The following is a 15834-nucleotide window of genomic DNA, read 5'->3' as shown; positions in this document are numbered from 1 at the left end:
GAACCTCTTTTATGTGTGGTTTCCAATTGAGTAATAAGAGTTTATATTATACTTGTTTGAAGTACCATTAGTGGATCCTCTAACCTTGACATTTATTTTTATCGTTGTTTAATCCTTACATTAATCTTTCAACTCAAAGTTCTCATTAATTTCTTCCTTCTCTTCTTTATTATTGTTGTTGTTGTTGTTATTATTATTATTATTATTATCTGTTCATAAACTCAGTATATATAGGCTGGAAACCTGTGACCCGATCTTTTAGATCATTCTCAGGTATAACAACGCCACGTACTGAGTATTATTATTATTATTACTATTACTAGTACTACTATTGTTATTATTATCGTTATTATTCTTATTGTTGCGTTGTTATTTATAATTTATACAATTAACCTCTTTGTGGTTCGACCCCGGTCTTGCCGGGTTATTTATTACTTCGACACTCCTGCACTTGGGAGAAGACATCAAGCTTTTGGTCGTGTCAAGTTTTTGGCGCCGTTGCCAGGGAGGTAAATTCTTGTATAAATTATAATATTTAATTTATTTTCTCTTTTCACTTTTCATTTTATCTAACTTTTGTTTTCTTTGTTTTCTTTGTTTTGTTTCTTTTTCTTCTATTTTCTTTTCTTCCTTTTATTCTCTTTTTACACGTGCATGCGAGTGTGGTCACATACATTAAGTGGTCGACTTTGTAGGGTATCCTCATCATTTTCAGAAAATATGGCCGAAGAAGATAATCAATCACTTCATAATGAGAATAATGAGAATAACCATAGAAGAACACTTAGAGACCACATGAATCCCACAAGGACAAGTGCACCCTCATGCATAGTTTTCCCTCCAGATGCATCGCATTTTAATTTTAAGACAGGCATTATTCAACTTTTACCTTCTTTTCATGGCTTAGACTTAGAAAATCCATACTTGCATTTAAGAGTATTTGAGGAGGTCTGTAATACCTATAATGACTCAAATTGTAGCATGAACACCATTCGATTAAAGCTTTTTCCTTTTTCATTAAAAGATAAAGCTAAAACATGGCTACAAAATTTGAGACCAGGATCCATTCGTGTTTGGGATGAAATGCAACAACAATTTTTAAAGAAGTTTTTTCCGTCTCACAGAACAAACTCTTTCAAAAGACAAATCATCACTTTCACTCAAAAGCCAGGAGAAACATTTTACCAATGTTGGGATAGGTATCGAGATTTGCTTAATACTTGCCCACATCATGGTTTTGAAACATGGAGATTGGTTTCACATTTTTATGAAGGTTTAACACCTAGAGATAGGCAAATGGTTGAATTGATGTGCAATGGAACTTTCGAAGATAAAGACCCTAATGAAGCAATGGAGTACCTAGACTTGCTAGCCAAAAATGCTCAAAATTGGGACACCACAGGTACTTATAAGGCACCAAGTAAAACTCAACCTCATACATCTAGTGGAGGTATGCACAACCTTAGGGAAGATCATGACCTCCAAGCCAAGTTTGCATCTTTAGCTAGAAAAGTCGAAGCACTTGAATTGAAAAAGAGTGGTCAATTAAAATCTATTCAAGACATTATGTGTCAAATCTGTGAAGCCAAGGAACACTCAACAAATGATTGTCCAACTTTTCCTTCTTTTAGGGAATGCCTCCATGAACAAGCCCATGCTTTAAACAGTTTCCAAAGACCCAACCATAACCCATACTCACAAACGTATAACCCTGGTTGGAGAAATCACCCAAATTTCAGTTGGAAGAGTGATAATAACAATGCATAAAATTCACAGCCACCGTTTCAAGTACACTATAATTTTCAAAATTCTTATGGATATGCACCTCCTTATGCTCCACCTCCTAGAAGAAATCTTGAGGAAACATTGCATGCATTCATTGAAAAGCAGGAGACAATCAACACTCAACTTGCTCAAAGCATGACAGATTTTAAAGATGCTCTTGCAAAATTAACATCTGCTCTCAGTTTCCAAGAGAAAGGTAAGTTTCCATCTCAACCACAGCAAAATCCAAAAGGGCAATACAATGCAAATGCGAGTAGTTCGGGAAGCCAACACATGGATCAAGTCAAATCAGTCATCACTCTTCGTAGTGGTAAGGTTATTGAAAAACCCATTCTTGAACCTTGTGAGAAAGATGATGAGTCTATCTCTGAGGGTAAGGAAGGGGTTGAACCTGAACATTGCAAAGAGAAGGTGGTATCGTGATTAGTACTTAAAAATGCATATTTTGCAAGGTTTTATATCATCATTTTGCATTTAAAGTATCAATAACTCCTTAATTAAAGCATGTTTTATAATAACAAGTCTAATACTATAAAATGCCATAATATATGGTAAATGTTCATCTGAAATGCAGGCCTATCACATAAATCAAAGGATTGATTGATGAGTTCAAGTATGGAAATTGAAAGGACAAAGAGAGGGCCAAACTTAGAAAAGAGATGTTGGTGCAGTCCAAACTGGAACACTGTTCGGTAATTGGGTCATATCTCGAGTTCGAGATGTCAAAATGATCTTAATGTTGTTCACAAATTTAGTAAGACATAGGGCTACAACTTTCATGTGGACACCAAGATCTAAGAAGGTCGTTTGCAAGTCCAAATTATAGTAACAACGGAGAAGTTCGAATCTGTCCTTCAGTCCATACACTGTTCAGTGTTCAACACATATCTCGAGTTCTAGAAGTCCAAATGACCTCCATTTTTTTTCCTGGAAAGCTGAGTCAATTTCCTACAACTTTCATGTTTTCAAGTGGTCCAAGTTCTGATGCTAGCAATTTTGTTTTATTCAGACAAGAAGATAAGGATTTTTACCAAGTCAAAAGTTGGCCACCCACTCAACAATTAGTCATCAAATCAATAATTCTGAATTTTAGCCTATAAAAGGAGGCATTTGCCATGTATTTAGGGGCTTGGTTGTTCAAATCAAGATTATGCTCTTTATTTCTCTCTTTATATTTTTTTTTGTAATTCTTAAGTTTTGCTTTGATTAATATCTTGTTTATGCTTTTCATTTCCTTTCCTTTCCTTAGTTAACTTGTATTTTATTTATGTTCTTGTTTTGTTTATTTATGTTTCTCTTCTTTATTATGTTTAGCTAAGTTTATTATGTCAAGGTGAAAAGGTTACACTAATGGTGTAAGAATAAGTATAGTGTAAACTCAACATGGACCTTAATGTTTAATATTAACATGTCTCATCTTTTTATCTTACTAATTCTTAATACCTTGCTTGTTAAATGGTTAATCTAGATTTGTGTTGTATAACACTTGGTACAACAAATGTTTGGCACTCTTATTACCTACACCTGTGCTATGAAAGGAACTTGATTTGTTGTTAACATAAGTTAGCATCATGAATTCCTGACAATATTTAAAAGTTTGGTGTTACGTAAATAAGATAATTAATATGATCATGTTAACAATTTATAATGAGCTATTAATGACAAATCATTCGATTGGAACCTCCTTTGTGTGTGGTTTTCAAATTGAGTAATAAGAGTTTATACTATACTTGTTTGAAATACCATTAATGGATCCTCTAACCTTGACATTTGTTTTTATCATTGTTTAATCCTTATAGTAATCTTCCATCTCAAAGTTCTCATTAATTTCTTCCTCTTCTCTTTTTTTACTACTACTACTACTACTACTACTACTACTAGTATTATCATTATTATTATTGTTATTGTTATTATTATTATTATTATTTACATTCTTGTTATATTTTATGCATGTTAAGTATGCTATGTGTTTGATCAAGGATCTGACATTGTTGGTCTTGCCTTGTTCATTCGCATCAGAAATCTGGTTATATTATATAATATATCTCTTTGATCTTTTCATAAACTCAGTATATAGGCTGGAAACTTGTGATCCGATCTCTTAGATCATTCTCAGGTATAACAACGCCATGTACTGAGTATTATTATTATTATTATTATTATTATTATTATTATTATTATTATGTTATTATTACTATTACTATTACTATTACTATTACTATTATTGTTATTATTGTTGTTATTATTGTTGTTGTTGCTGTATTGTTATTTATAATTTATACAATTAACCTCTATGTGGTTCGACCCCGATCTTACCAGGTTATTTATTACTTCGACACTCCTGCACTTGGGAGAAGACATCAATCTTTTTGTCATGTCATATCGCCTGACCGGACGTCGTTGTTGTGGTACTGCTTTCCACGCTACTCCATGGAAAACAGCCTACGAAAACTCCTCAAAACATTTAGCGCGATACAACAATCGGATCTAAAGTGATGGAACTTTTGAGCCGGTACTCGAGCCATGTCGGTGGTATCATGCTATCGGATGTCTTCTTCATGGAGTAGCGATTCAACGCTACTTGAAGGAAAATAGCCTATGGAAACTCCTTAAAAAATTAGAGCGCGATCCAACGGTCGGATAAAAAATTATGGACCTTTCGAGACGGTACTCTGGTTGTTGCGGTGGTAAGGCCTGACCGGACATCGTCTGCATGGCATAACAATTACAAGGTACTCCATGGAAAACAACCTATGGAAACACCTCAAAAAATTTAAGCGCGATCCAACGGTCGGATCTAAAGTTACGGACCTTTTGAGCTGGTACTCGGTTCGTGTCGGTGGTATTGCCCTACCGGACATCGTCGTGGAGTAGCGATTCCACGCTATTACATGGAAAACAACCAACGTAAACTCCTCAAAAAATTTAAGCGCGATCCAACGATCGGATCTAAAGTTATGGACCTTTGGAGCTGGTACTCTGGTTGTGGCGGTGGTAGGGCCCAACCGGACGTTGTCGGCGAATTCGAAAACCAACTTCCAAAAACAACTCAAACAATTTGAGTCAACAGTCAGATCTAAAGTTAGGGACCTTTTGAGCCAGTACTCAGGTTGTGTCGGTGGTAACGCCCGACCGAAAGTCTTTCTTGTGGAGTAGCGATTCCACGCTACTCAATGGAAAACGGCCTACAAAAAGTTGTAAATTTGAGCGTGGTCGAATGGTCCAATCTAAAGTTAGGGACCTTTTGAGTCGATACTCGGGTGATGTCGGTGGTAACGCCCGACCGAACGTCTTTCTCGTGGAGTAGCGATTACACGCTACTCCATGGAAAATGGCCTATAGAAACTCGTAAATTTGAGCGCGGTCAAACGGTCCTATCTAAAGTTAGGGACCTGATTGTGCATCAAAAGTATTATTAAGTCTTTTATTTTACATATGTATTTATTGTTTTTATTTGGGTTTTTTTATAATAAGTGATGTGTTTTTTAGTAATGAAGTTTCTTTTAATGTTTCGATAGGTTTTTGGAGCTTAAATGAATTATTTCAGAAAATTCAACGTCGGAATTCGGAACAAAGAATTGAAGAGAAATTTAGTTGAAGATTGAAGCAAATCTTGGTTCAAATACGTGCTCCAAATTTACCCCAAAAATCAATTCTATTCCAATTCTAGAAAAGAATATCATATGATCTATTTCAAGCCCAAACTTGCCTTATGTTGTGTGCAAACTTCAACCATCAAACACTCAAGGTTTCAATGTCAATCTTAGCCCAAATAATAGGTACATTTGTGTACTTATTTGATACTTAAATTCAGCCCCAAATCAGCCTCCAAATCAGCCCAAGCACAATCCATGATTTTACATGTCCACACAACAAATAACATTTGATTTATTTTGGGCAATTCATTGATCCAAGAGGGCAAGCACATGCATGGAAAGCTGGAGGGGACATTGTTACATTATTTTGGGTCAAAAAGAAGAAAGAGACAGCTCATAAAGGAGGAAGAAAAACGTGCACCAAAGTGTTCTCCAAGTTGGCCTGATTTGATTTTCCAGAACACCTTTTGGTTTCTGTCCATAACTTTTGACTCGAATGTCCAAATGATCTGTTCTTTAATGATCTGGGAAGATAACAGAATTGCCTATAAATATGTCTCTAATAGCCATCTCCAAAGGAGGCTTTGAAGAGGGTCGAATTGCTGTCCAAAGTTAGAGTCAGATTTGTGTTAGAATTTTTACCGAAATTCTGTTGTGTTCTTCTTTGTAGATTTCGGTTCTTTAGTTTGTAAAACTTATTATTTCAGTTTGATTCAAGTTATTTCATGTTTATTAAAGTGTTCTTATATATAATCATGGTTGGCTAATCTCTTTCTTGGATCCAAATCAAGGATGATGGTGATTGAGGTGAGTTCTTTAAGATATGAATGAATCTTAATGTTTATCTTCTATTTTCTTCATGAATGTTTTATTATTGCAAAAAAAAATTAGAAATCATTTAGGTAATTTTATAATCTTGAATTTTTATCCACAAACCTTAGTTTTGGTATAGAGATTGCTTGATTCAATGTCTTAGTTAATATGAAAGTACTTGTTCATTCTTAAGCAATAATCAATCTTCATCTTTTTAAACTTCATTGTAATATCTTCCCATCTAATATCACCATCGTTGATATTAGGTTGAGTTATCTTATATATGTTGAAGAAATCACCAATACATCACCATTAAAATTGATTTGGACCAAGACTTACTTTTTCTTGTCATTTAAAATCTATTTACATTTTTTCATCTTTGAAAACAAATCCATCAATTATTTTCAACCAAGTTATTGTTAATTTAATTTCTCTTGAGTTTTTTTTGTTACCTAGCTTAATTTCCAGATTTAGCCCTCTGTGGATATGAGCTCGATCTTACCGAGTTAATTGCTACATCGTACACTCGTGCACTTGCGAGTTAAAACAAGCCGATCATGAAAAGCGGTCAAGTAATTTTGGCGCCGTTGCCGGGGAGCTAGCAAGCAAAGGTAACAAATTTATATTTGATTATTGGAAAATAAAAAAAAATTCATATAAATAAAAAATAAAATGGCTGGTTTTACCGCCTAAAAAAACAAATTGACCTCAACTTTTCGGATATTAGACTGTGGATTGGACTATTAATTGTTGAATTTTGGTTGGTTCAACCATTTTTCTTTTATTGTCTATTCTAGTTAGTTTCTAATATTTATTATTTATATTATAAGGCTGGTTTTACCACCTCTTGTTTATTTTTATTTTATTTTTTTTTTTCTCTTATATTTATTGTTTGAAGTGCTTGGCCGGTATTACCGCCTCTTTATTCATGCTTGTTATAATTATCTTTTAATGTTTATTGTTGTTAATATTGCTTATTAGTTGGACAGTGAATTTCTTAATTTGTTGTATTTTTATTTTTGAGCTATTACTTTATCTTTTACGTTTCATTTACTTTTATTTGCAATTTTCTATCTTTCTTTCTTTTCCTTTCCTTTCGTATTCATATAATTGTTATAATATTATTATTATTATTATTTTTTTTTTTATCATGGCTAATGTTGAAGATGTAGAGGGTGAAGTGAGTGTTCAAGGTAATGGACCTCCACAATTCAATGATCAACCTAATTTTCGAACTCTTAGAGAGTATCTTCACCCGGCTAGACAAAGCACACCTTCGTGTATTATCTTGCCTCTTAACCAACAAGCTTTCAATTTGAAACCGGGCATGATTCAACTTCTTCCCACATTTCATGATATGGATTCTGAAAATCCATATATACACATTAAGGACTTTGAAGAGGTATGTAATACTTTTATTGATAGAACATGCACCGAGGAAACTATTCGACATAAATTGTTCCCATTCTCTCTAAAGAATAAAGCCAAGCTTTGGCTAAACTCCTTACGTCCTAGGTCTATAGGTACATGGAGAGAAATGCAAGCTGAATTTTTGAAAAAATACTTCCCCACTCATAGGATGGTAGCCTTACAACGTCAAATGATGAATTTTTCTTGAAGTCTAAATGAGTCATTTCACCAAGCTTGGGAAAGGTTCAAAGACTTGTTAAATGCATGCCCCCACCATGGTTTTGAGATGTGGAGGTTAGTGAGTTTCTTCTACGACTCTCTTACCGTAGATTTTAAAAAGCTAGTGTCAACCATGTGTAATGGTGAATTTTATGACAAAGAACCAAGTGAGGCCTTTGATTTTTTTGATCAATTGGCTGAAAACACAAAGCAATGGGAGACTTCTCTCCCACTTCATGTTGAGTCTAGAAACACCATTTCTCATTCAAGTAGGAAGTTCCAATTGAAAGAGACTGATGATCTCAATGCTAGATTAGCCTCATTGGCTAGGAAAGTAGAGCCTCTTGAGATTAAAAAAGTGCATGTCATGAGTGAACAACAAGAGGAAAGTTGTGTTGTTTGTGAGAGCAAAGGGCATAGGACAACTGAATGTCCTACCATTCCAGCCTTCAAGGAAGTGCTATTTTCAAACTTCTGATTCAAATAATGTTAGAAAGCCATTTTCAAACCAAGTAGGCAATCCCTACTCTGAGACCTATAATCCTGGATGGAGGAACCACCCAAATTTTGGATGGAGAAATGATGGCTCTTTAGTACCTCAAACATTTCAACCTCCACCCCAACCATTTCATGCTCCCACACATAACACGTACCAACCACCTCATAAGAGATCCCTAGAGGATACTCTTCAACAATTCATGCAAACACAAGGAGGAATCAACAACCAAGCTTACAAATTTCAAGACCAGACCAATAGGACCTTAGATGACATTTAAAGTCAACTAACTAAGTTAACTCAATCACTAAGCATTCAAGAGAAGGGAAAGATCCCAGCTCAACCAATGCCAAATCCTAGAGGTCAGGTACACATGAGTGAATCCTCACTTAGTGAACCTTCAAACCATGAACAGGTCCAAGCCATCACTACCCTTAGAAGTGGAAAGATTGTTGACAAAGCTATAGGTTTTGGGATTCTTAGAGGTATTGTGGAGGAGAAATCTAGGGAAAGTGAAGAGGGAATCAAAACACAAGTGACAAATGAGAGTTTGAGTGGCAAAGAAGGCGAGATAAATGAGAAAGAGATGAGTGAGAAAGGAGACGATTCAAGAAAAATTGGAGTCAAAGTGAGTGATTTAGAATTTGTTCCTAGAGCACCATTTCCACAAAGGTTAGGGAAACCTAAACATGATCTTATGAACTCGGAAATCTATGAATTGTTCAAACAAGTGAAAGTCAACATTCCACTCCTTGATGCAATTAAACAAGTCCCATCTTATGCAAAGTTCCTTAAGGACTTATGCACAGTCAAAAGGAGATTGAATGTGAAAAAAAGAGCCTTTCTAACTGAGCATGCTAGTGCCATCATCCAGTTTAAGACCCCTCCCAAATACAAAGATCCTAGTTGTCCTACCATTTCATGCATTATTGGAAGTCATAAGATAGACCAAGCTTTGTTGGATTTAGGAGCAAGTGTGAATTTAATACCCTACACTGTTTACAAACAGTTAGGTTTAGGAGAAATCAAGCCTACTCGAATCACCCTTCAATTAGCTGATAGGTCAATCAAGATTCCTAGGGGTATTGTTGAGGATGAGATGATCCAAGTAGATAAATTCTACTTTCCTGTTGATTTTATAGTGTTAGACACCGCACCTATTCAAGGTTCTAATGCTCCTATCCCAATCATCTTAGGTAGACCTTTCCTAGCTACATCCAATGCTTTAATTAACTTTAGGAATGGGGTGATGAAATTGTCTTTTGGGAATATGACTGTGGAGATGAACATATTCAATGTCTCCAAACAAATTGGTGAACATGAGGACATTAAAGAGGTAGATTTTATCCAAACAATTTGTCAAGAACAATTTGAGAGAGAATGGGTAAAGGATCCATTGGAAAGAACTTTAATTCATGATGAAAGACTTTATTCTTTGGAATGTGTTGATGAGGAAGTAAGAGAACTCGAGACTTATCTGGATCCAATGCCTATTATGTCAATAGGTCAATGGACCCCATCGTTTGAGCCTTTGATTTCACCCCAAGTGAAAGTTGAGGCATCTCTTATCCAACCTTATAAACCAGAAAGGAAGCCTTTACCGAGTGATCTTAAGTATGCATTTCTAAGGGAAGATGAATCATATCCTATTGTGATTTCATCAAAACTTAGCATAGAGCAGGAACAAGAACTTTTGAGAGTGGTGAGAAAACACAAGAAAGCAATTGGGTGGACAATCACTGACTTGAAAGGAATTAGCCCTCTTTTATGTACACATAGAATTTATCTTGAAGAAGAGGCTAAATCTGTGAGGCAAATGCAAAGACGATTGAACCCAAACATGAAGGAAGTAGTGAGAGGTGAAATGATTAAACTACTTGATGCAGGTATCATTTACCCTATTGCAAACTCAAAATGGGTTAGTCCAACCCAAGTTGTCCCTAAAAAATCTGGAGTCACGGTAGTGAAGAATGAAAATAATGAGCTAGTACCAACTAGAATCCAAACTGGATGGCGTATGTGCATTGATTATCGTAAGTTGAACATGGTGACTAGGAAGGACCATTTTCCGCTTCCATTTTTAAACCAAGTGCTTGAAAGAGTAGTCGAAAGAGCTTTCTATTGTTTTCTTGATGGATACTCAGGTTACAACCAAATTGAGATTTCTTTAGAAGACCAAGAAAAAACCACTTTCACTTGTCCTTTTGGTACCTATGCTTATAGAAGAATGCCTTTTGGCTTGTGTAATGCACCAGCCACTTTTCAAAGGTGTATGATGAGTATCTTTAGTGACATGGTGGAAATTTTTTTGGAAGTTTTCATGGATGATTTTTCAGTTTATGGGGATTCTTATGAGTTGTGTCTAATGCATTTAGAAAAAGTCCTTGAAAGGTGTGAGGAGAGCAATCTTGTACTCAATTGGGAGAAGTGCCATTTTATGGTGACACATGGCATTATCTTAGGTCACATTGTCTCTTCAAAAGGGATAGAGGTAGATAAGTCAAAAGTTGAAGTCATTCAAAAATTACCTACCCCTAGGACTATGAAAGATGTGAGATCCTTTTTAGGACACGCTGGTTTTTACCGAAGATTCATTCATTCTTTTAGTACCATTGCCAAACCATTGTGTAACTTGTTGTCACAAGATGTCCAATTTGATTGGACATCAAAATGTCAAGAAGCTTTTGAAAAGCTTAAAGGGTTGTTGACCACTGCACCAATCATGCAAGCTCCTGATTGGTATTTACCATTTGAACTGATGTGTGATGCTAGTGATTTTGCGGTAGAGGCTGTTTTAGGTCAAAGAAAAGATAAAAAGCCTCATGTCATTTATTATGCTAGCAAGACTTTGAATGATGCTCAATTGAATTACACTACACTACAACCGAAAAAGAACTCTTAGTTGTGGTCTTTGCATTAGACAAGTTTAGGTCTTATTTGGTTGGATCTCTTATTATTGTTTTCACTGATCATGCAGCATTGAAATACTTGCTCACAAAGCAGGATGCCAAGCCACGTTTGATTCGATGGATGGTCCTACTCCAAGATTTTAACCTTGAAATTCGAGATAAAAAGGGAGTAGAGAATGTAGTGGCTGATCATTTGTCCCGTCTTTCAAGCTATGAGACCATAATTGATGAATCTCCAATAAATGAATTCTTTGCTGATGAAAATTTATTTTGTGCAGGTACTGTTTCCTACATTGGCTCTCCATGGTATGCTGACATAGCAAATTACCTAGCCATAAGTCAGATTCCTTCTCATTGGTCTAAACTTGATAAACAAAAATTCATGCGCAATGTGCGTACTTTTTTTTGGGATGATCCCTACCTATTTAAATATTGCCCTGACCAAATTGTTAGGTGGTGCATCCCTGATCATGAAATTCCAAGTGTCATTAATTTTTGTCATACATTAGCCTGTGGTGGGCATTTCTCTTCCAAGAAAACCACTGCCAAGATCTTGCAGTGTGGTTTTTATTGGCCCACTATGTTCAAAGATGTTCATGCCTTTTGTGTTGCATGTGACCGATGCCAACGACTAGGTAACCTCACTAGGCGTAACATGATGCCCCTTAACCCCATTCTTGTTTTGGAAATATTTGATTGTTGGGGGATTGATTTCATGGGACCTTTTCCAAGTTCATTTGGTTACCAATTCATCCTTATAGTTGTTGATTATATGTCTAAATGGGTGGAGGCCATTGCATCTCGGACTAATGACCATTGAGTTGTCAAATTCTTGAAAGAAAATATTTTCTCTCGTTTTGGCATGCCCCGGGCTAAGATTAGTGATGGGGGAAAACATTTTTGTAACAAGCCCGTTGGGATTTTGATGAGAAAATATGGTGTAATTCACAAGGTCAGTACCCCCTATCACCCACAGACTAGTGGCCAAGCTGAGTTGGCAAATAGGGAGATCAAAAACATTTTAGAGAAAACAGTCAATCCAAACCGTAAAGATTGGTCCCTACGACTAGTTGATGCTTTATGGGCATATCGCACTACTTACAAGACCTCTTTAGGAATGTCTCCTTATAGGCTAGTTTATGGAAAGCCTTGTCATCTCCCTGTTGAGATTGAGCACCGTGCATATTTGGCCATTCGGCAATTCAATGACAATGAAAACGAAGTTGGCAAAAATAGAAAGCTTCAATTGGATGAATTAGAGAAGCTGAGAAATGATGCATTTGAAAATGCAAAAATTTCAAAACATAAGATGAAAGCTTTGCATGATAAACATATTTTTAGAAAATCCTTTCATATTGGTCAAAAGGTTCTCTTGTATAATTCACGATTACATCTCTTTCCTGGGAAGTTGAGGACAAAATGGATTGGTCCATTTGTGATTAAATCCATCTCTGAGCATGGTGCATTTGAGGTAGAAAATCCTAAGAATGGAAATGTTTTCAAAGTAAATGGTCATCGATTGAAACCTTATCTTGAAAACGTCGTGGCTGAAGTTAAGACATTGGATCTTGAAGATCCAATACCATTGTAGTATCAGAAGCAATGAATTTTTTTTTTTAATTTTTACTTTTATTTATTTTTTTCTTTCTTCCATCTCTTATATTTTCTTGTTCATGCATTAGGGACAATGCATTATTTTAAGTTGTGTGAGGTTCTTTATTTTCAAAAAAAAAAAAAATGGTTTGATGTTTTCTTTTAGTTGTGATATGAAGGTAAAAAAAAAAAAAAGAATCAAGCAAGAAGCTAGCTCATTCATCCTTGAAAAAAAAAGGGGGGAGTATCAGTTTTCTAATCCTTATTATTTTCTTCTCTTCTTTTTTATTTTACATTGAGGATAATGTAAAACTTAAATTTAGATATTTGATTATGTTGAATGCTTGAGATGGCCATGCTTGTTTGAAAGAAAAAACTTGCATTCATAGGTGAGTGAGACTTGTTTAGGATCAACATTACATTTTTGGATTCATTATTGTGTTGAACATTGCATGCTTTAATTTGGGATAAATAATATCTTATAAAGCAAGATATAGCATACTTTTTTTTTTCTCTTTAAGATTATTGAAGTACATCTTTCCTTGTAAAAGTTGTGTGAGTTGTGTGATTATGCATGAAAGATGAGTGTGATGCTTTACTTGTGATTATCCCTTTTGATCTAGTCCTAAACAAGGTTTAAGTAAATAGATTAATAATTATTACACAAATAAATAAATAAATGTGTACAAAGTTCTATCTACTCCAATGTTTTGAGTTGCTCAGTAACTAGGGGTATTCATTACAAATGTTTATCTTTACATCAAACGACAGCTTGAGATATGAGTATGCAAAGCACTTTAAGTTTGTGACTTTGTGAGTAACCGGGTGCATTCATCACAAATGTTTGTATTCGCGTCAAAAGGGAAGTGACCACTTAAAGAAAAAGAATAAATAATATCTTCAAAAAAAAAAGAGAAAAAAAATATATATAGATATTTCTCTAGTTTGCTACCTTGTTTGTAGTAATGAAAAGGGAAGATTACAAGTTGAGTTTTTGCGTGAATCAATTATGTTGGTTGCATGATAAATACAATTGAATTTGGAATTTTGTATGGATGTTTGATTTAGAGAATGTGAGTATGCTTATTTTTCTTTATTTGCTATTGTGTACACTAAGTTAAAGATACCAATGTTTGTATGATAGGTCCTTTAAGTGTGATGAGTCGAGCCTAATTATGTTCTTATTATTCTTTTTATTTCAAAGGTTTTATGTTTTGTTTTGCTTGAGGACTAGCAAAATCTAAGTTAGGGGGTGTGATTGTGCATCAAAAGTATTATTAAGTCTTTTATTTTACATATGTATTTATTGTTTTTATTTGAGTTTTTTTATAATAAGTGATGTGTTTTTTAGTAATGAAGTTTCGTTTAATGTTTCGATAGGTTTTTGGAGCTTAAATGAATTATTTCAGAAAATTCAACATCGGAATTCGGAACAAAGAATTGAAGAGAAATTTAGTTGAAGATTGAAGCAAATCTTGGTTCAAATAAGTGCTCCAAATTTACCCCAAAAATCAATTCTATTCTAATTCTAGAAAAGAATCATATGATTTATTTCAAGCCCAAACTTGCCTTATGTTGTGTGCAAAATTCAACCATCAAACACTCAAGGTTTCAATGTCAATCTTAGCCCAAATAATAGGTACATTTGTGTACTTATTTGATGCTTAAATTCAGCCCCAAATCAGCCTCCAAATCAGCCCAAGCACAATCCATGATCTTACATGTCCACACAACAAATAACATTTGATTTATTTTGGGCAATTCATTGATCCAAGAGGGAAAGCACATGCATGGAAAGCTGGAGGGGACATTGTTACATTATTTTGGGTCAAAAAGAAGAAAGAGACAGCTCATAAAGGAGGAAGAAAAACGTGCACCAAAGTGTTCTCCAAGTTGGCCTGATTTGATTTTCCAGAACACCTTTTGGTGTCTATCCATAACTTTTGACTCGAATGTCCAAATGATCTGTTCTTTAATGATCTGGGAAGATAACAGAATTGCCTATAAATATGTCTCTAATAGCCATCTCCAAAGGAGGCTTTGAAGAGGGTCGAATTGCTGTTCAAAGTTAGAGTCAGATTTGTGTTAGAATTTTTACCGAAATTCTGTTGTGTTCTTCTTTGTAGATTTCGGTTCTTTAGTTTGTAAAACTTATTATTTCAGTTTGATTCAAGCTATTTCATGTTTATTAAAGTGTTCTTATATATAATCATGGTTGGCTAATCTCTTTCTTGGATCCAAATCAAGGATGATGGTGATTGAGGTGAGTTCTTTAAGATATGAATGAATCTTAATGTTTATCTTCTATTTTCTTCATGAATGTTTTATTATTGCAAAGAAATTTTAGAAATCATTTAGGTAATGTTATAATCTTGAATTTTTATGCACAAACCTTAGTTATGGTATAGAGATTGCTTGATTCAATGTCTTAGTTAATATGAAAGTACTTGTTCATTCTTAAGCAATAATCAATCTTCTTCTTTTTAAACTTCATTGTAATATCTTCCGATCTAATATCACCATCGTTGATATTAGGTTGAGTTATCTTATGTATGTTGAAGAAATCACCAATACATCACCATTAAAATTGATTTGGACCAAGACTTACTTTTTCTTGTCATTTAAAATCTATTTACACTTTTTCATCTTTGAAAACAATCCATCAATTATTTTCAACCAAGTTATTGTTAATTTAATTTCTCTTAAGTTTTTTTTGTTACCTAGCTTAATTTCCAGATCTAGCTCTCTGTGGATATGACCTCGATCTTACCGAGTTAATTGCTACATCACACACTCGTGCACTTGCGAGTTAAAACAAGCCAATCATAAAAAGCGGTCAAGCAGGATCTTTTAAGCTGGTACTCGAGTCGTGTCATTGATATCGCATGACCGGACGTTGTCTTCGTGGAGTAGCGATTCTACGCTACTTAAAGAAAAACAACCTATGGAAACTCCTTAAAAAATTTGAGCGCGATCAAAAGATCTGATCTAAAGTTATGGACCTTTCAAGACA

The 15834-nt window shown here is 34.7% G+C and overlaps 1 pseudogene; it reads left to right on the top strand.

The window, feature by feature from the left end:
* Positions 1-654: 654 nt before the first annotated feature.
* Positions 655-12819, top strand: LOC118062679 (uncharacterized; annotated as a pseudogene).
* Positions 12820-15834: the final 3015 nt, after the last annotated feature.

Source organism: Populus alba, chromosome 18 (genome assembly GCF_005239225.2).
Source record: "Populus alba chromosome 18, ASM523922v2, whole genome shotgun sequence".
In the NCBI taxonomy this organism is placed as follows: domain Eukaryota; kingdom Viridiplantae; phylum Streptophyta; class Magnoliopsida; order Malpighiales; family Salicaceae; genus Populus; species Populus alba.
The sequence above is the reverse complement of the archived record's forward strand: the minus strand, read 5'-3'. Positions and strand labels throughout refer to the sequence as shown.